The 6000-nt window shown below is 38.0% G+C and overlaps 1 protein-coding gene across 3 annotated transcripts in view; it reads right to left on the bottom strand.

Moving 5' to 3' along the window:
* MAMLD1 (mastermind like domain containing 1) overlaps positions 1-6000 on the bottom strand; it is a 108696-nt gene that overhangs the window by 52776 nt on the left and 49920 nt on the right. The gene's annotated exons all lie outside the window — the stretch shown is intronic.

The following is a 6000-nucleotide window of genomic DNA, read 5'->3' as shown; positions in this document are numbered from 1 at the left end:
GAGGACAGGTTTGGGTGGAGTCAGCCACATTCCCTTTCATGTCTCTCTCCCCACCCCACCCCCCTCATTGAGCCCCTTCCCACCCCCAGGGATGGAGGCACTTCTGTGAAGCAGTTGGCTGGGATGAGATGGCAGTCCCTGGCTATGAGGCAGAGCGGAATTCACTGGAGAGTGGAAGGATGGGTGGAGAAGCAGCCTGACGTAACTAAAATAACACTAGGTTTAAAGGCAGGGAATGAGGATCTTAGGTCTGCTTTTTTGTGCATGCAGTATGCAGTGAGATCTGGGGAAAGACTCTTCTGTTCTCTGTCACAATTTTCTTATGTGAAAACCATGGTGGTTGGATCAGGTGATGGCTTAAGGCCCCTTCCACTCTCCTAGAGTAAGACTTATGGTGCACTGAAGGAGCAGCTCCCCACTCTGGCCCCATTAGCACCCAGCCAAGTTAGCTAACAGTTTAGAACCTGACAGTCAGTGGAAGGAAGCAATGGGTGTTAGAAGGGGCTCATGAAACTCTGGTGTACTGGTTTACACAAAACTAACCAAGCAGATGGTGACATGTCTACTCCAGTGCACACCTGCCATGACAGATAAGCAGACCTGTGCTAAACCAAGTAAAGCTTTTTTTTTTTTTTCATTTTATTTTGTTTCATTTATTTTTGTCTTTTATGACAGAGACATGAAATAAGAGCTCTGTTAAGGCATTCATATATGAGGGAAGATCTCCTTCTTGGAAATCCTCTTGGCAGTATAGAATCGGGCACAAAATTGTCCACATCCAGACCTCTGCCTTTGGGAAAATGGAAATGTCCTCTGGACATTATACATAGAACCAACATAAGAAGACCTGGAAAGTGGAGAGACGAAGGGACCTTGGGACCTGAGGAACAATGTGGTGGTGAGTTCTCTGGGTTTTTGCCTCATAGATCTCAGACACGAACCTGAAGAAGCTGGCAACCCCAAAATGACAATAGACACTGACGAAAATTCCCCAACAAAAGCTTACTCTCTCTAGCTAAAGGACCAAAAAAGGGACAGCCCACAGAGGCAGAACATGTTTATACAAGAACTGCTCTAATTCAGCTAAACACCACAGGAAAAAGGGTGGTTCCATCAAGTCCCAACATCAGAGGCCAAGTGAGGGACTAGACTCTACCCCAGCCCAGCAGTTATGATTTATTTCTCCCTGTCCCCAAAAAGGTAGTATAGGAGGAGGCCTAATAGTCAGGACCTTTGCACCTGCACAGTGGTAATGAGTCCACATCCCATCATTGTCAATGTCAGTGGAGGTCACATGGGGAACAGTGATGAGGCACTACTATCGATCCCAGCCAGGATGGGATCAGTAAAAGCCTAGGAGGGAGCTAGAATTCTCACTAATACCCAGCAGTAATGAGGCACCCCAACCTCCTTGGTGTTAATGAAGGCTAAGTGGGGAACCTGGTAGAAATGAGATGGTGACCCTGTTCCCTGCCAAAGCATTGTCAGAGGAAGTCCACTAAAACAGAAGATCTAAATAAGTGCTGAAATAAGAGAGTTCTCTTATTTTATCTCAACCCAGAATCTTATACCTAGAGAAAATATGCTTCAGGAATGGAAGGGAAATCAAGATATTTTGAGATAAAGAAAAACTCAAAGGATTTATTGGTAACAGACCACTCCGAAGAGGATGGATAAGGGACGTTCTCTAACCAGAAAGGAAGTGATCAAAGAGGGAATTTTGGACACCACTAAAAGAAGAATGAAAAATGGAAAGAAAAAAATATGGGTAAATATAATAGACTTTCTTTCTTTCAAGTTTTCTAAATTATATCTGATAGCTGAAGCACCAATTATAACATTGCATGTTGTGGTTCTAAATGTTATGTGGAAGAAATATTTAACATTATTACATTATAAACGGGAGGGTAAAGAGCAGAAGGAAAGCGAAGTAAGGTTTCCATACTTCACTCACACTGGTAAAATAATGACATCAGTAGACTATTACAGGTTATGTATATATCACATAATACCTAGAGTAACCACTAAAAATGGCATACAAAAAGATGCATGCAAAAATGCTATACATGAATCAGCAAATAGAATTTCAAAAACTGTTCAAGTAACCTATAGGAAGTCTGGACAAAGAAAATAAAGAAACAAAAAAACAAAACAAACAAGATAAAAATAAATTGATAGACTTAAGCATTAACTACCAGTAAGTTCATTAAAACGCAAATGATCCAGGGACTCTGGGTGGCTCAGTTGGTTAAGCATCTGACTTCGGCTCAGGTCATGATCTCAGGGTCCTGGGAACAAGCCCTGCATTGGGATCCCTGCTCAGCAGGGAGTCTGCTTGTCCCTCTCCCTCTGTCCCTGCCCCTACTTGTGCTCACTCTCTCTCTCTCTCACTCTCTCTCAAACAAATAAAATGTTTTTAAAAATGAAAATGATTTAAATCTACCAATTAAAAGACAAACATTGGCAGAGTGAAAAAACAACATGATCCAATTATATGCTGTCTGTGAGATGCTCATCTCAAATATAATGATATGAACAGGTTGAAAGTAAAAGGTGAAAAAGATATATCATGTAAATGGTAATAAAAAAAAAAGTTATGGGGTAGCCCTGGTATTTGCAGATAAAGTAAACTTCAGAACAAAGAAAATTACCAGAGACAGAAAGGGGCATTACATAATGATAAAAGAGTCAATCCACCAAGAAGACATAGTTATTCTAACTGTGCACACACCAAACAACAGAACTGCATGACATATGAACCAAAAATCAAAAGAACTGAAAGGAGAAATAGAAAAATTCGCATTTATAGTGGAGACTTCAACTTCCTCTCTCAACAACTCATGGAACTAGATAGAGAATCAACACAAAGAAATCAACAACATCATCATCCAACAGGATCTAACTGACATTTAGAGAACACTCCATCAAAAAAAAAAAAAAAAGAAAACAGTAAAATTTGCATTCTTTTCAAGCACTCAAGGAATATATATCAAGATAAACTTATTCTGGACAATACAACAATCCATAAACATTTAAAGAATTGAGAGTTCTCTGACTATAATGGGATCAAATTAGGAAACAACAATAGAAAAACAATAGGAAAATCTCTAAACACTTGGAAACTAAGCAACGCATTAAAAAAAAATTATGCATCAAAGAGAAGGTCTCAAGACAAATTTTAAAAATACTAAGGATGCCTGGGTGGCTCAGTTGATTAATCATCTGATTCTCAATCTCAGCGCAGGTCTTGATCTCAGGGTCATTTGTTCAAGCTCCATGTTGGGCAGGGAGCCTACTTAAAAACAATTGAACTTAATGAAAACAAAAATACAATATATCAAAATTTGTAGGACACAGGTAAAGCTAGAGGGAAATTTACCGTACTAAATGCTTACAATAGAAATTCAGGAGAATTCTAAAAACAATGAATTACCAACTAAGGAACCAAGAAAAAGAAGAACAAAATAAACCTAAAACAAACAAGAAGAAGGGAATATCAAGAATAGATGCTGCTATTGAAATGATATTGAAGGGGGCGCCTGGGTGGCTCAGTGGGTTAATGCCTCTGCCTTCAGCTTAGGTCATGGTCTCAGGGTCCTGGGATCGAGCCCCACATCAGGCTCTCTGCTCAGCAGGGAGCCTGCTTCCTCCTCTCTCTCTCTGCCTGCTTCTCTGCCTACTTGTGATCTCTCTCTGTCAAATAAATAAATAAAATCTTAAAAAAAATTATGTTGAAAACAGAAAATAAATGAAGCCCAGTGGGGCAAAGGTAGTTTTTAGGAAAAAAAAATATATAATTGACAAGCATCTAGAAAGACTAACAAAGGGAAAAGAGAGAAGAGACAAATGACCAGTATTGAAATGAAAAAGGGAATATTACTACTGATTCTGTAGACATGTAAAGAGTAATAAGAAAATACTATAAGCATCTCTACCCATGCAAATTTATAAATTAGATGAAATGAGCCAATTATTCTAAAAGCAAAAACTACCAAAATTAGCCCAATATAATTATTAAAGGAATTAAATTCATAATTAAAAAAATACCTCCAGAAATTGAAAACTCCAGGCTCAGACAGTTTCACTAGAATTATACCAATAGTTTAAAGAAGAGTTAGTACCAATTCTACATAATCTCTTCAGAAAACAGAAGAAAAGGGGACACTTCCCAAATCATTGTGTTATCCTGACAGTAAAGATGAAGAATGTGTAAAGAAGTCTACAGACTAATATTTCTCAGGCACATAAACACAAAAATCCATAACAAAGTTTTAGCAGTTTATGAGAATTACACATTCTGATCAAGTCAGGTTTATTCTAGGGATGCAGGGATGGTTTGATATTCAAAGGTGAACATGCATTATCCACCATATTAATAAGCAAAATAATAAAAATCATGTGATCACCTCAAAAATATTAAAAAAGAACAAAGTTGGAGGAGTCACACTTTGCAGTTTTAAAACGTACTACAAAATGGCAATAATCAAAACGGTGCACTACTGGCATAAAGAAAAACATATATGCCAATGGAATACACTTGAGAATCCAGAAATAAAGCCATAGATCTATGGCCAATTGATTTTCAAAAAGGGTGTCAAGACTATTCAGTAGAAGAAACACTAGTATCTCTCTTTTTTAAAAAAAATATTTTATTTATTTATTTGACAGAGAGAGAGATCACAAGTAGGCAGAGAGGCAAGCAGAGAGAGAGGAGGAAGCAGGCTCTCCACTGAGCAGAGAGCCCGACGTGGGGCTCGATCCCAGGACCCTGAGATCATGACCTGAGCTGAAGGCAGAGGCTTAACCCACTGAGCCACCCAGGCGCCCCGAAACACTAGTCTCTTAACAAATGGATAGTCACATGCGAAAAAATGAAGTTGGACCCCGTATTTACATCACACCGTATTTAAAAATCAATTCAAAATGGACCAACCTAAACACAGTAGCTAAAACTATAAAATATGTGGAAGAAAACATAAGGGAAAATCTTTATAACATTGAATTTGGCAATGGATTCTTAGATATGACACCAAAAGCATGAGCAACAACAACAAAATAGATAAACTAGACTTCATCAAAATTAAGAGTGTCAAAAGGACATTATCAAGAAAGTAAGAAGACAGCCCACAAAGTAAGAGAAAACTATTGCAAACCATATATTTGATAAAGATCCAGCATGACTTAGAATATATAAAGAACTCTTACAACTCAACCATGAAAAGACAAGCAATACAATCTAAAAAATGGACTAAAGACTTGAATAGACCTTTCTCCAAAGAAGATACACTTTTGGTCAACAAGCCTATGTAAAGATGCTTAATAGTAGTAGGCCTTAAGGAAATACAAATCAAAACTTGATATACCACTTCCCACCCATTAGGATAGCATAATTAAAGAAAGGAAAATAATGAGTGTTGAATGTGGAGAAATCGGAACCCGTGTACATTCCTGAGGGGAATTTAAATGTTACAGGTGCTGTAGAAAACAGTTTGGCAATTGTTCAAAAAGTAAAATGTACAATTACCATCTGACCCTGCAATTCTACTCCTAGGTATATATCCAAAAGAACCAAAAATAGACACTCATACACTTTCACGCAATCCTCTTAAGTTCATCATCCATGATAACCAAAAGGTGGAAATAACCCAAATGTCCATCAGTGTGTGAATGGATAAACAAATTTGTACAACCATACCATGGACTGTTACCGACAAAGGCCAGGACATGGATGAAACTTGACAACACGCTACTAAATGAAAAGAAGCCTGCTGTGAAAAGTCCCATATTGTATGAAGTTATGTGAAATGTCCAGAATAGGTAAATCCATAGAGACAAAAATCAGATTGGTGTTTGATAGGGGCTGGGGGAAGGGAAGAATGAAGAATGACTGCTTAATGAGTAGAGGGTTTTATTTCAGGGTGATGTAAATGTTTAGGGACTAGATAGAGGTAATGTTTTAGTACATTGTGAATGCATTAAATGACACTAAATTGTTAATGA

The sequence above is a fragment of the Mustela lutreola genome, chromosome X (genome assembly GCF_030435805.1).
Source record: "Mustela lutreola isolate mMusLut2 chromosome X, mMusLut2.pri, whole genome shotgun sequence".
Classification (NCBI taxonomy): Eukaryota; Metazoa; Chordata; class Mammalia; order Carnivora; family Mustelidae; genus Mustela; species Mustela lutreola.
This window is presented reverse-complemented; position numbering and strand designations above follow the sequence as displayed.